Source organism: Canis lupus, chromosome 32 (assembly GCF_011100685.1).
Source record: "Canis lupus familiaris isolate Mischka breed German Shepherd chromosome 32, alternate assembly UU_Cfam_GSD_1.0, whole genome shotgun sequence".
In the NCBI taxonomy this organism is placed as follows: Eukaryota; Metazoa; Chordata; class Mammalia; order Carnivora; family Canidae; genus Canis; species Canis lupus.
In genome coordinates, this window is record NC_049253.1 from 9,188,031 (window position 1) to 9,203,404 (window position 15,374).

Genomic DNA, 15,374 nt, shown 5'->3' on the forward strand with positions numbered 1-15,374 from the left:
GCCCTCCCTCCCATCCTCTGACATCTAAACGGGGAAAGAGATCGGTGTGAGTGTTTAAAGGAACTTTAAGCACCCGCTCTTCCTTTGTTGGTGGTTTTCAGCTTTTTTTTTTTTAATGTGAAATTTGATTTCGTAACAAATCGTAGCAAATACGACTTAGTCCGAAGGAATTCATTACTGAGGCTCTGGGGGAGAGGGGGGTGAAGGGTAAATCCTGAGGTCCTTTGCAATTCTGGTCACCTCCTCCCCCCAGTGGGCGAGGACAAACACAACCCTGGGGAATAAGGAGCGAAAAGTAGCCAGCAGTTTTCTGGAGCCGAGAAAACCTGTGTTTTTGCGCTTAGGTTACTTTTATCTGGCTGAAACTTTACCTAGGAGCTTTTGAGGCTCAGACGCGGAGTCTTTGTTCTGCATGGGACTGCTGCTGCCACTTAAAGAGATCGCAGATAACGTCCCCGATGTGAGATCAGTGCGCAATGCACATTAACTTTTTTTTTCTTTCTTTTTTAAGCTCTGCCTCTAACCTACGGAGGGATCACGCGGCAGTGGGGGGCAGATAAAAGCCCTTTGGCCGAGGGTCACCTCCGTCCTTGTTGTTCACTTGAGAGCAGTGGAGAGGAAAACGGTCCCCACGGGCGGACTTTGGCTTCTGGAGCCGCGCAGCCCAGCGGGCCGGGCCGCCCGGAGCTCCGCCTGGTATGGGGGGGAGGGGAGGCGGGGGGCAGGGAGGGAGGGGACGGGGAGAGGGGATTTGGGGATCGGGGCTGGCGAGGCTAACGAGACCTGCTGGGAGGATCTGCGTCTCCTGCAGGTCCCAGAGCGTCTTGGGAGAGCTGGATGCTGAAGGCGGACCTCGGCCTAGTTCGCGGGCTGAAATAGGACTCGATTTCGAGGAAATCGATCAATCTGCAGAAAACAAAACAAAACAAAACAAAAATGGAAGTCGAGGTTTGGGAAGGGTTGTCTCATCCCCATCCCCAACTTGAGTGGTGCGCGCTGGGGGGCGGAGACTCAGGACTGCTCCGAAGCCCTGTCTCCCACCTCAGCTCCTCTCCCTGGACTTCCAGAAGGAAGAATTGCCCTCTTCACCCCCCAACCACCCCCGCCCCCCCCCCCCGCCTTGCTCCTCACACCCATCCCCGCTGGCCCGCTGACCCTTTCCCGCACCTCTTTTTCCCTTCAAGTGAGACCAGCCTAGCTCCCGAGCCGGCGGAGTCGTTCCTCTCGCCCCTCCCGCTCCCACGCGGGCCCCCCTCCAGCATCGCTCCTGCCACCACCTCGGTTCCACTCAATCGATTTTTGCTGCATGTCAACACTTATTACCGGTGAGTGTGAGGGTATTTTTCCTCCTTCTCCAGGTCTCTTAATGATTTCTGAGCTAGTTGTGTATTAAAGTGCTTAAAGGAACCTTTAAGGTAATCTATAGCATGAACGGCAGCCTCCTCCGCTGGGGATAAAGATGGCGAGCGGGAGGTCGGGCCCCCAGGAGCCCGGGCTCGCAGGCCCCAGCCCCCCGCCGCCCTGCTCTGCGCCCCGGGAGGCTGCGGACCCGGCGCCGAGCGCAGAGGCCCCACACCGCAGTTCGCCCTGCCCTCGCCCGGCTTTCCGCTCCCTCCCCCAGCGGCCGCCCCTCACCTGTTACTCGAACCCACCCTCCCGCCCGTCCTGGGCTTTCTACACTTTCCAAATGCCCGAGGCCTCCAACTGCTCATTCCCCTAACAGCGAATTCAGGGGGGGGGGGGGGACCTGGGAAAAGGTGCCTGTGGCCCACGTTTGTCTCCATTGCCTCCCAGTTCCTGAATCTTGAGTTTTTACTGCCCCTAAGTTGGTTAGAAATTTAATTTTAAAAACTCTGTTAGGCAACCTGAGCCGCGTGGGCGGTTTGATTAGGAGGCAGATCCTCCCCTTGGCCTCCCGGCCCTGCTCTTTCTTCCACCGCCCACCCTCGGGTCCCGGGAGGTGCTGAACCCCGGGAGTGCCTCTAGGAGCGTAACAACAACAGAAAGAATGGGGGGAAAATGAAGGGCATCTTAAAAGTCCCAGTATTCCTCGAAAGCCCCACAAATTAACCCTGTGAGGAGCAGCGGACCCTTTTAAGGCGAGTCTAGAGAGACCTGGCGGCGCGTTGTCGAAAGATACCACCCGCCCCCCCCCCCCCCAGCTCCCTCCACCCGCGTCGCGAATGTGACCAAACAAAGGTCCGTCCTGCAATCCACATCCTAATCCACGGGCGCCTTCGCCGCCGTCGCCGGGGCTCCCCGCCTCCCGCCCGCTGCTGTCCGTCGACGCGGGCTACTCTGGGAGTCCCTGACTCGCCGAGCTACATTTTTTTTTTTTTTTTTTTAGAGAGAGGGACCAAAAACAAAAACAAAACAAAAAAAAAAAAAAAAAGAAAAGAAGGAAAGAGGAAAAAAAGAAAAGAGGGTGTAATCAGATCTGATGCCTTTCTGAATATAGAGTCCGTATTGATTGATTTATTAACACCCCCACCCACCCCCACTCCCGGCAAGCAGCAGTTAATTTAAGCACATGGGGAAGCAAGATACGCAGCTGATTGAGGTAGGAGAAGTAAACACGAGAAGTTTCTTATAGCAGATTTTCAGAAGGAATTTTTTTAAAAACTACCCTTCCTGGCCCAGCGTCCCTAATCTGACAATTCCATTTTAACTGAATTTGAGAAAGTGATAATTGAAGAAGAGAGTCTTTAAAAATAAGAATATGGTTCCGTAGAAATCTGATTTTAGAGACATAACTAATTTTCTCTTTCAGATTTTAGCAGATGACACCAGGAAGATTTTTACTCTAATCTTAAAAGTTTATTTATCACCCTGCTTCCCAACCCTCCCTTCCCCGCCCCCCACGAAGGGGGGGGGCCTTCTCATTGTTGACATTCTATCTGAAAAGATAGAATTCAGCATTTGTTGTGTTTGAGATGTATAACTTTCATTCACTTCTTGCTGAGTATTTTATGCATCTTATGCATCTTATGTAAATGTAATGTTATAGATTTTGTTTGAAGATTAGAGAAGGCTTGGAAAACATAAAATATGCCATTGAAGATGTATTTAATTCTACTTAATTGCCTTTAGAAAAAATCATTGCTACTTCTGTTGTAACAGTGTATTAATAGTTCAGTGGCAACTGTGGAAAACAGGAGATAGTTGAAGCTTAAATAACTCAGTAAAAAAAAAGACAAAAAACTATATAAATTCCTTTCTAAAACCTTTAAAAATATTTAATAAATGTACGGTAAAGGTGTTTATTTTTGGAGGGTTGTGTGAGGGATTGCTTTTTTTTTTTTTTTTTCCTTCTCTCTGAAGGGCTAAAAGAAGTGGAGAATCATTGGGTCCTGGCTGAGCAGGGTGTGTGTCTGCACCTTCTGACTTTGATGGATCTTTCCAGACCTAGTTTAAGATGGTCCCCCCATCCTTGCCCTGTCTTCCTCCCTGCCCCTCATCTTCTCCCTCTTCTGTTTTCTTTACCCACTCCAAAGTTTTCTGTTCTTTTTTTCTTTTTCTTTTTCTTTCTTTTCCTTTTTTCTTTTTTCTTTTTTTTTTTTTTTTTACATGTTCTATCAATTTAGAAAATGGTCCTCTTATGCTGGGACCTCATATACCAGGGCTAAGGCTTAGTTAGCAGAGTTAGCCCTTAGAGCCCCAGGACACTCTTCTACCAATGCGTCCTCCGTCCAGAAGTAGCAAAGCTTTTCTGTCTTTGACAACAGTTTGCAGCAGCGCTGGACCCCCTGGCACGCAGTCCTGGGCAGGAACCCTTATCTTTGTAGCTCTGGCGAGATGAGACCTAGAACAGTCTCAGCTGCTCCTGAGAAGGCAAGCGGGGCAGCATACCGAATGTGACTTGGTTCCCGAACTAGCGGCAACCCAGTTCTTGGGCTCTTTCCCCATTCTGCTTGTGTTAGCAGCCCCCTCAACTCTGCTGCTCTGAGTATCTGGGTGGGATTGCTGCACCCAGTTGAAGCTCCATGGTCTCTATCTCTGTCCTACGGAACGGACTAGCGGGGCCTTCTCCAGCGTCACTTAACGCGGCTACTTGCGTTTGGCTAACGAGTGTGTCTGATTTCACGCGGCAGTGTGCGGGCATGGGTTGGGGGACGCTGATGGGGACAGAAGTAGAGACCCTGCGGGCCAACCCCGGTGCCCAGGAAGGAGCTTTACCTGCCAGAGCCCAAGGCGACAGACGACAGGTCGCTTTGTTAGAAAATAATATAATATCAAGCAAAAGAAAGTAAAATAAAACCCTTCTTCTGGGGGCCTCGGGCAATGTTCATTCACAGTATTCTACTAATCTCAGCGCCTCCAGCCCTCGCTTAAAAATCCGTGAAATCGTAGGAGCCACTCTTATCTGATGAGGCAGGGTCTTGTTTGTTTCTTTGACAGCAAAAAAAAAAAAAAAAAAAAAAAAAAAAAATCCCGCCTGCGAATTCTAGGCTGCTTGCTCAGGGCACGAAGCTCTCCTCCCCAGCCCGGAACCTCCTTTTCCCGTGCAGCAGCCCCCTCCACCCCCGCCGGGTCAGCTGCGCAGCTCCGGGGCCTGACAGTCTGGACTTCTGGCCAGGACCTTCTGGACCCATCGATTCCGCGGGAGTCCAGCTCCTGGAAGGAGCCGAGGTGCCGCTGCTCCACCTGAACTTGCCCCCGGCGCAGGTTCGCCTTGGGCCTCACTGAAACGCCTGACACTGTAGCTGGGCCACCGCCGTGCCTACCGCCTTCTACTGACCGGAACAGCTGCTTTATCTTAATGTTCTTTTTTTTTTTTTTTTTTTGGCCCGGCAGCAAAGGAGAAGATGGTGCAGCCTCGCGTTACCCTGAGGATATTTTCAGAGGCTCCCGGAGAAGTGGTGGCTCAGACGGCAACCTACGCACCTCCGAAAGGGGACCCCTTCGTGTCCCCGCACTGTTGTCTGCACGTCCCTTGGGACAACCAACCCGGAATCTGATCCTCAGCTGCCGCCACGCGCCCACCTCCCTCTGGCATCCCCACCCCGCTGCTCCTCGCTAGCGTCGAAGACCCGCCCCGGGGTCGTTCCGGGGCGCAGCGCCCGCCCCCGCGCTCCCGTCGCCCCCGCACGCGCCGCTCCCGGGCCGCGCGGCTGCGGCGTCGTGGGCGGTCGCGGCTCCGGCCCGAGCACTGCCTCTTGGCTGCGCCTCAGGGTCGCCTGCCGGGCCCGGGCCGCGGACCCGCTGGCTTCTCCGCGGTCTCAGAGGTGGCCTGGGGAGGCCCAGGCCGGAGGAGCGCCCAGTGCCCGCACCCACCCCCGCCACATCCGTCCTCACCCTCTCTCGGGCTTCCGCGCCTTCATTCCCGAGCGGCCATATACCTTGAATGGGTCATCCCTGCCTGCCGCCCTAGAGCTGCCTCTCGAAGCCCTGGGGTTGAACATTAACCAGCCGGAGCTATAGAGTGGGGTAAAACGTTACATATAAAAATGAATCATCTATCCGATCCTGGGAGAGAGGACCTATAGCGAGCTCTGCGCCTAGAGCTGCCCCGGCAATGTCCCCGGCCCAATGCACAGACCCTTCTGGCATCCACTTCCTAGGGACCTTTCGGCCGCTGGCGGCTGAAGTTGGGTGGAGGCGGGGGAGATGGAGGTTTTCGACCCAGACGTTCTCCTCGAGGAGCCTGATGTTTAGGCTTTCTAACGCAAGTGCATTTCCTTTCCTTTCTCACTCGAGGTACACACAGAGGTCTGGAACAGCCTTTTGTATCTTAACAAAGTTAGAGTAGCTGAAGTTGTTGGAGGAGAGGCTGCCCACATGCTCGAGAACCCAAGCTGATCCGTGGACTCCGGGGATCGGCCGCGAGCCCTGGCGCTCCGGATGGACCCTGGGAGGCAGGGCTGGGTGTGCAGAGTGGAGCCGGAGCCCTGCAAGCCGGGCGGGAGCCTGAGGGGAGGCGCAAGGTGGGCGGTGCCAGGGGCGGGGGTTGGGGGTGCCTGGCCTCCGGGCTGAGCCGCTGGGCACGCCCCGGCCAGAGATCCGGCCGAAATCCGAGGCTCAGATCGCACCTCCACTCCCCTCGCCTGGGCCCAGCCTGTTTCCCACTCTGACTTGTTTCTTCAAACATAAGTACTGACTAGACCACACTGGCCAGTCAAATATACAGAACTTATGAAAAGGTAACAACTGGGAAAGAATTCAAGATAGTGCACCTCCTGAGTTCTTATGCCCTCACCTGAAAACATTAGCAAATCGTGGTGCTCAGCAGATCCCTGAATAGAAAAGTGATTCGGTTTCTGAATCTCTCACTCCCTCTTTTCTAACCTCTTCCTTTCCCTCCCCTACTCCATTCAAGAAAAGGGATAAAGTAGGTGCCAGCCAGAGAAAGATGTAATGTTCTATAAAGCTTTCAGGAGTTGCCAACCAACCTGCAGAATAATTGTCGTATTTCTTAAGAAGATTGGTTTATTTCTACCCAAAATATCTGCTTTACTCAAAACACAGTGCCTAGCCCATAATATCCTCTTAGCAAAGATTTCTTAAACAGATAACACCCCCGTTCCCCACCTCCACCTTGAACTATATCTCTGATTTGTTTATTGAAGCAGCATAATTTTTACTGAGAACATTCACTCAAACCTTTGTTCTTAGGGGTGTGAGAAAGTGGCTGTGGTGGCATATGTCATGTCTTAGCTTCTTTAAAAACCACTTCTCTGGTGTGTTTACAGCCTGTACAGCGATTGAGAGAATTTCTGGCAGGAGGTAGAGGATGGCAACAGGGACAGACGTTCAGGGAACAAGGTTTCAGAGCCTCAGCAGGCATCAAGTGTGTGGTGAATACCATGTATTTGTATTAGTTGACTATTAATCAGTTCCAGGAGAAATAACTTTGAGCGTAAGATGTGGTTACAGGATATTCATCACTTGCAGTAGTTTCAATGCTCTAACTTCAGAGCATACAATATTCATGTGATTCTCATAAAGCAACACAACCCACGTTTGTCATCACCCAACTTCGTGTTACCCGACGTCCCCAAGAAAAATAGAATTGACTCAAATGTTCTACCAGTTAGCTCCCCAGAGGGAATGAACACATCAAATAAATTAAAAGATATGAGTCACACTCAGTTGCCCTGCAGTGACTTAGAGACACCAGAGAAACATAGGTAGGGAAAGGGCATTTACTTTTAAAGGTGCAGGTAGCTAGGGAAAGGGGTAAGATAAAGGGTATTGCAGTGCTCGCTCAAACGGTCTTCTCCCCCACCAAATTACTGTGTTATCTGACACTCTCAATCTATTTGTGTCCTGGGTAACAGACAGTTTGACCAAGAGGTCATAGACTAGAGAGCTTGGGTGATTGGAAACAAGTTTGACAAGAAAGGAATCTGGGTGAGGTGCCACCGTGGAGGTGGAAAGAAGATGAGGCCACATGGCTGGAGCAGCTGGCAACCCCAAGTCTCTACTGGACTCTCTATTCCCATGCAATGCCTTGTCAGAGAACAGAGGGCTAGGAAGAGCTACCAAGACAACTTCATGGATGAGAGAGACATGACTGTCTCCCTCTTCACATCCCTTTTCTTTACCTTCCCTTTGTTTCCTGCTATCCCCATGTCCTCCTTTCATTCACCCTTCTACACCTTAGTAGGCTCTCTCCATAATTCTGGCTGCCCCTGGATTATCCTCTACTTGTCCCCTCTTCTGAATTAAGGCTTCACATTGTAGTGTTTACTCTTTCAGATATGAAAAGTTGTTTTATCCAGTCTACTTGTAAACCATTTGTATTCATAAATATGGAGTGCGTGTATGAATGATAAAGGTGTCAGGGCTGATAAGTAAAGCAGGCAACGTCGGAATATGTCTTTTCATAGCAACAGAGACTGTGAACATTCTTTTAACAAGGGCCCATTGCAAGCAGGATATCCCAGAAGGGTCAGTGAACACACTCCTTTCATCCCAGGCAGAGTTACCCTTGGCATTATGCCCCCCAATGTGGTAAAAATCTCAGTTCACTTTACTGTTCTTAGCTTGGAAGCTCCTCTTTGCCTGAAACTACCAATTGTACACATTGTCAAAATTATGTGTTCTAAAGGAACACAGGATACAGTCCTATGCAGAGTTTATATGCTAACATGAGTTCCTTTCTGCATCTCTCCAAACAAAGGTACTTATTTTTCTTGTGCTATATCCTATTGTTATTGGCTCAGCTGTACCTTAATGGTGATTTTTGTTCCTTTCATGGTTGGAAAACACCTTCATTGTCATCTTGCATTTTCAGATTAGAATTTAGAAAGACGTCTTCCTCCACTGAGGAGTTGCCCCATTTCCACCCTTCTTTGATTCCTTTTCCTTTCTGACTTCTTCCAACATCTCTTTTAGAGATAATTTTACTCTCACAATTCTCTCCCTTTTTACTTTTTTTTTTTTCCCTTTTTACTTTTTAAATTTCATTTCTGGGCACTCAGTTGTTCCCATACCAGAAAACTATTTCTTGTCTATATTACTACTTTGTCAATTACCATATGGGATGTATTACTATGAGTTAAGATTTGGGGGTCATTTTCTTTTTTTTTTTTTCAGATTTTATTTACTTATTTGACAGAGAGAGAGCACAAGCACGCTCATGCACAAGCAGGGGAGTTAGGGGGGCAGGGAGAGTGGGAGAGGTAGAAGCAGGCTCCCCACTGAGCAGGGGGAGCCTAATGTGGGCTCCATCCCAGGACCCTGGGATTATGACCTGAGCAGAATAGCACTTAATCAACTGAGCCACCAAGGCACTCTAGGGTCATTTTCTTTTAAGCTTTTAGAGCTTAGAACCATATTTGCTAAATAGTAGGTGTTCAATAAGTGCCTATTGATCAAATGGCATAAGTAAAACCTTTGTTCACTAAAATCCAAGTCCAAAGATATTAAAATCTATTGAATTAGCATGAATTAAATCTCAGATAAATTCTATTTCATTTCTAATTTTCTCTCAACAAATCAGATATGTAAAAGAATTCCATAGTAGAAATTTCATCTTAATCTTTTTTTAATCATCTCTACTATCATTTTTTTTATTCTATTAGAGCACTTTTAGGATAATGAATCATATCATATTTTTAGGGTGATGATGATCAGAGTTCATAAGGTACCGGACACATGGTAATATTTCTTAATAAGTAGCTTGGAAAATGTGTGTGGTGAGGGAGACAAAAAAGAAATGTATATGTGGAGGCTGGAGGAGGGGGGCACATAGGTGACAGTAGTGTCCAGCTTATAATATCAGAACTTAGGATCATTCTACTAGTTAAGAGATTATGATCTCCAGTCTTCACCATTATTTTACACTCTTAACCATTTAACTGTTAATAATAAACAGTAAAATATAGTGCATCACAATATATGATGGACAAAGTTGTTTTTTTCATTTTTGTGGTTAGCAATAAGGAACTTGAAAAGTTGAAAATGTTAGTCAACCCCAGAAAAACAAGAGTATTTTTTTTAACAAGAGTATTTTTAAAACAATCAGACTTTAAAGTCATAGACCAAACAAACATTTTTATTTCTGTTAATTGTTGCCCCATAAACCACTGATATTTTTTATTAATTTATCGGTAGCAAAATATTCCTTAGATCACTTAGCCTATCCACACCCACTTTCCAGCTGCTATCATAAACAATAAACATATTTCACCAGAACAATGGGAAGATTGACATTACTTTTGATTAAACAAGTATGAAACATTTAATAAATCTTGTTATATACCAGAAAAAAATGTTTTACCTTATTATGCTGAATAAACAAACAAACAAATACATATATGAGTAAGTTTATGTATGTAGGAGCTGGAATGGTAGAAAGTTACAATGAGGTAAATTTTGCAGTGCCTATACGGTTTTCAAAATCCCATCTCTACTGAAGAAGCTCTAGTCCTGGCCTTGCTGTTTTTTAGAAGCCACTCTAGATTAGGCTGAGGATTCAAAGAATCAAGGAGGAGGATGACTGGGAAATTGCAAGATGTGACAGAGTAGATAAATTATCTTTGATTGATTCAGGCACTGTAATCATCAATTAAAAAATTATCTACATACTTAAGAAACAATGGGCCAATATTATTTTCACAGCACTCTAAATATATTTTTGCCATTATATTTGACCTGATTTTATGCATAATCTTTCCTAAACATAACTATTGAGTGATGCAAAAGATGTGACTTATTGAATATTTCTTTGAGCCAAGCACTGTGCTAAATGCTGTTCACATATTATTTCAATCAGTTCTCACAACAATCCTATAAAATAGATACCTTTTTTATTTGACAGATGAGAAGACTGATACTCAATGGTGACTTGCTTCAGGCTACCTGGTCAATGGGTGGCAGACTCAGGTTTAGAATAAGACTCAAATCAGAAACAATCTGACAAGCGGTTCTCTCAACCACTCAACGAATGGCCACTGTGAAAGAATTTAGTGTTCTCTACCACTTTTGTTGACATTAGAAAATGCCATTCATAAAAGACATATAAAGGAAATATATTAAAAGTGCTATGAAAATATGTTCCCTAGTTATTCTTTGAGATGATTGGCGTTTGAAAAAAATGATAATTCTAGTAACCGAGACAATCAAGGGCAGATTTGTTCTACTCTTTCACATGTGTCTCAAGGTACATTTCCTAGACTGACGTAATAGGCATAACCTCTTAAGCTAATCTGAAATGTGATGTTTTATTTTATTTTTAAAAAAGTAATCTCTACCACCAATGTGAGGCTCAAACTCATGCTCCATGCTCAAGAGTTGCATGCACTTCCAACTGAGCCAGCCAGACATCCCTGAAACGTGGTATTTTACATATGATAGGAAAAGGAGGAACCTCTTGCTAATATTAAAGAAAGAATTCACACACACACATACATACACACACACACACACACACACACACATCAGTTGGTATATGATCAAATGATTTTTCCTTGGTCTTGTACACTATGACCTGCTTCCTCCTTTCTTGCCTCTCCTCACCCTCCATTGTCCCTTTCGATACTAACTCTAGGTGTCAGCTTAGATATCCCTACACTGGAAGAGGCTTCTCTGACATCTTGGCATTGATTAGGTCAGGGTGTCCCTCCTGTGTGCTCCCATAGCCATATCAAAACACGGGACACAGTTCCATGAACTTAACACTTTTGAAGATTATAGGTAAGTTATTTTGTAGTGTGTTTTTCAATCTGGGAGGTATGTGTGTGATATTTTTACGTGGTTAGATTCCAATTATGTATCTTTTATAATATTCAGGAATATTATAGAAATGATGATGCTGTGTTCTAAGCCACATAATGTACACTTAATATTTCACGATGTTACATTGCTTACTTGATTTAGGTGGCATCAACTAGCTTCTCTACTATATTATTACACTTTCTCTTATTGTAGTTAGTATTTCACAAGCATAAAATATTTCTTTATAGTGAGAAACTGAAGCCTCCTGCCAACAGCCATGTGTGTGAGATTGAAAGTGAATTCTCCAGTTCTCTGAATGACGGCAGTCCTGGCCAACAACTTGACCCGACACCTAAGCTGCTCCCAGATTCCTCACCCTCAAAACTGGATGAGATAATAAATATTTATTGTTTTAAGATGCTAAGTTTTGAGTAATCTGTTACATTGCAATAGGTAACTAATTTGCTATGTATGTACTCCTGTCTTCCAAAACTTTTTGTCACTTTTCATCTGTTACAGTCTTGCCTCTTCTTTGCACTTAAGGGTTCTCTCCTCCACTCTTTCTCTCCCTCACCCCCACCATTTTAATAGCATTTGGGAGAAAATAGAGAGAAATCTATTCAATTAGTCAAATTTTACCAGAAGTCCGAGGAAGTGAATCTTAAGCACAGATTTGAAGGAGGGAAAGGATAGGATTTAATGGTGCTGTTTAAGAAAAACATTTGAGATAGAAGAAATTTAATATAAACAGTAGGAGACAGAAAAATAAATTTATAGAAAATAATAAGCAACTGAAAAGATATTTTATTTCATATATAATAAATAAAATTCTGAATTTTTAGAAGTATAATTTTAAGAATATTTCTTTCATCTGCTCAGCATCACTCTCCTTTTTGAAACAAAAGTGTCTTCTTTTTGGAGGAAATGCTCTTCTCTTAAACTATATTGTTTTTTTGTTTTGTTTTTTAAGACTTCATTCATTTATTGGAGAGAGAGAGCAATGAGCGGGGTGAGAAGCAGAGAGAAAAGCAAACTCCCTCCTGAGCAAGAAGCCAGATATGGGGCTCCATTCCAGGATCCTGAGATCATGATCTGAATCAAACACAGACACTTAACCGACTGAGCCACCCAGGCGCCTCATTAAACTATATTGTTTCAGTGGAGGCTGCCAATTATAAAACAGGTCTTTTTGTTCATAAAAGGTGGTATACAACCTAGGCCGACCCTTCAGTTCCTCTCTGGGAATTTTCAAATGGGATTTAGAGAGAAGTCGTCCTTTTCTTTTTTAAAGATTTTATTTATTTATTCATGAGAGATACAGAGAGAGAGACAGAGACATAGGCAGTGGGAGAAGCAGGCTCCCTGCTGGGAGCTTGATGCAGGACTTAATCCTAGGACCCCAGGATCATGACCTGAGCCAAAGGTAGTTGCTCAACCACTAAACCACCCAGGTGTCCCAGAAGTTGTCCTTTTCATGAAGAGATTTCTAAAGCGAAATTCTCCAGGGCAGAAGTTTGCAGTGTCTATAGTAAGACAGAAAGCTGACGCAGAGAGAAGCACAGGTTAGGATTGGATGGGGAGAGACATGTCCCTGTTTCTGTGACCCTTGAGGTCCATGCCCTTCCTGAGATTTTGCTACACATGTCAGGATTTATTTCTGTTTTGCTCAAGGTAGTTAAAATTGGATTTCTGTTACTTGCAACCATAAAAGTTCTTGCTTTCAATAGAGCTTCCTTTTTCCCACTCCAACAAATAGTCTTCTGCCCTGAGAAGCAGGAAAAAAGTCCTTTTGAAATTATGATTTGAGATTGTCTTTTGGGATCCTCAAAGGCATTGGTGTAAGAAGAAAAATCTCATCTTGTAGTGCCCTCTGCTAACACTACTGGGGAAGTATTGAGGGGGTGAAGGAGAGTTGTGTACACAAACATATATACACACCTGTTAAGCTTTTTTGCCAACACAATAATATTTATCGAAGGTCTATTATATTTCAGGCACTTTTACAAACATCTTCTCTGCATTAGTCCAAGAAAGTAGATTTTCAGACTGTTCCTAATTATAGATGAGATAATACCTTTAAGATAAAAGGTGTCAAATATTAGTTTTTCCAAAATGGAAAAGTTATGAACAAAGACTCTCACTTTGTGCTCCTTTCTTTTTTAAATTTTCTATTTCTATTTAATTTAGTTAAAATACAGTGTGTTATTAGTTTCAGGGGTAGAATTTAGTGATTCATCAATTGCATGTAACACCCAGTGCTCATTACATCAAATACCTTCCTTAATACCCATCACTCAATTACCCCATCCTTTCACCCTGTGCATCTTTCTATGTCTTCTTCAGGTTTAATCACCATTTAGATGTTTCTTTTGCTTTTATAATGAAAGGTTATACCAAGAAACTTAAAACAAGATTTCTGGTACAAATGCTGTTACAGTTCTACTATTTGAATGACTTGTTTCTAAAGACATTTTGAGAAAGATGATAAAAAAAATGAGCAAAAATCCAAATCAACTATAACTAAATAGTATGACTTGCCTTGAAATTCTAGCTTTATTCATATAAGTTTGTGTCCTCTAAAGAAACGGACTAAAACAAGTCAGCCCAAATCCATATAAACAGACTTAAGTTCAGGAGAGTTGTGGTGCTAAAGGCATTAATTCCACTTTAGATTATTACTTTGAAACATGGGAAATTAGTGTTTGTCCAGTAATTTCTCATGTGTTTTTCCCTCTTGTCTTCTTGGGGGAAATGGTTACAATAGTTTAGAGCTCTCTTCTGAAGAAATTTCCACACTGGCAAAAGTACCAACTCTTCACTTTCATAGTGGGTGGTCTGGCATAGAAATTCCCCAGTGGCTGAGAATCTGGAGCCTGGCTGGGCCTCCCATAAGCTGCAGTATTAAACATTTTTATATGTAATTTAAGATGTGAACTGTAATAATTAAAAATAGGTAATTAGGTTTTTCCCATTAGAAAATTGTAAGGAATTCCCAGCATATTATGTAGAGTTAAGACTATAAGTCTGTTTCATAAATTAAATTTCTTCTTGCTCACTTAAAAAAAAAGTAGTATCTTGATTCTTGACTTTGCTCTTCTCTTTTTTATCCTGTCTTCTATACCCTTCTAATGTTTTTTCTTAATTATTAAATATGCATGCATATTTAAATTATAATTCATAAAATGTTTTTATTTTCTAAATAATTCATTTGCTTAGTAAAAGGTTATCAAACACTGTGCCAGGAAAAACAGAGGCTAAGAAGGTAACAATTATTTATTAAGATAAGTGTTTTATATCCAACAGCTCATTAATGATGACAACAAATCTATGAAATAGGCATTCATTGCCATTTTTCAGATGAAGAAACTGAAATGCCAAGAGATTAATTTGCCGCAAGTCATATAACTAGAAACTGGCAAAACCAAATTTAAATCTGGGATTGTTTGACCTTCAAAAGTTTTTCTCTTGATCACACTATACTATGTTCCTGTTCACCACCCCAAACCAATGTAGGATACTTAACCCAACTCATTCCATGGTGGTTCCAACTTAGAATCAACCACTTCTGAGTAAAGAGGATGTGCTAACTACTATACATGGAATGTTCTCAGGAAGCTTAAAATATATGAGAAGAGATAAATCAGGGACACCTGGGTGGCTCAGTGGTTGAACATCTGCCTTCGGCTTAGGGCATGATACTGAGGACCTGGGATCGAGGTCTGCATTGGGCTCCCTGCAGGGAGCCTGCTTCTCCCTCAAAAAAAAAAAAAAAAAAAAAAAAAGAAGAAGAAGAAGAGGTAAATCATGTAAGCATAGAACTGAAACCTAAGTCAGAATTCACTAAGTATCTTAAGAGTGCTACAAAGTACCCTGGACTTTCAGAAAAGAATGAAAATGCTTCTGGCTGAGAGGATTCTTTAAAGCATCATGTCTGAGATTCCTTTTGATTTTGGTCCTGAAAGATGGGCAAGGTTTTAATGGAAGTGGAGGGAGAACATTTCAGGCAGAGGGAAAAGTGCTATAAAGACTTAATGGTAGATGTAGGATGAGTTTGGCAGACAGAATAATCCAGTGGGTCAAAGTAGTGGAAAATAAGGATGGAAAGCTAAATTGTGGCTAGAATGTGGCAGATATTGAAAACTAGTCTAGAAAGTTTGAAATTAACTGTGTAGGCACTGAGTAGATGGGAATGAGGTTTTTGAGCAGAATAATGA

The 15,374-nt window shown here is 43.8% G+C and overlaps 2 long non-coding RNA genes across 2 annotated transcripts; both read left to right on the plus strand.

Annotated features, from left to right (window-relative positions):
• Positions 1 to 227: 227 nt before the first annotated feature.
• Positions 228 to 5,037, plus strand: LOC111093616. The gene is made up of 4 exons (XR_005382638.1): positions 228 to 696; positions 812 to 948; positions 1,185 to 1,325; positions 4,795 to 5,037. It is a non-coding gene; the product is annotated as an uncharacterized LOC111093616 (long non-coding RNA).
• A 94-nt stretch (positions 5,038 to 5,131) lies between these two features.
• LOC119867205 lies at positions 5,132 to 11,576 on the plus strand. Its single transcript, XR_005382639.1, has 2 exons — positions 5,132 to 5,427; positions 11,409 to 11,576. It is a non-coding gene; the product is annotated as an uncharacterized LOC119867205 (long non-coding RNA).
• The last annotated feature ends 3,798 nt before the right edge of the window (positions 11,577 to 15,374 follow it).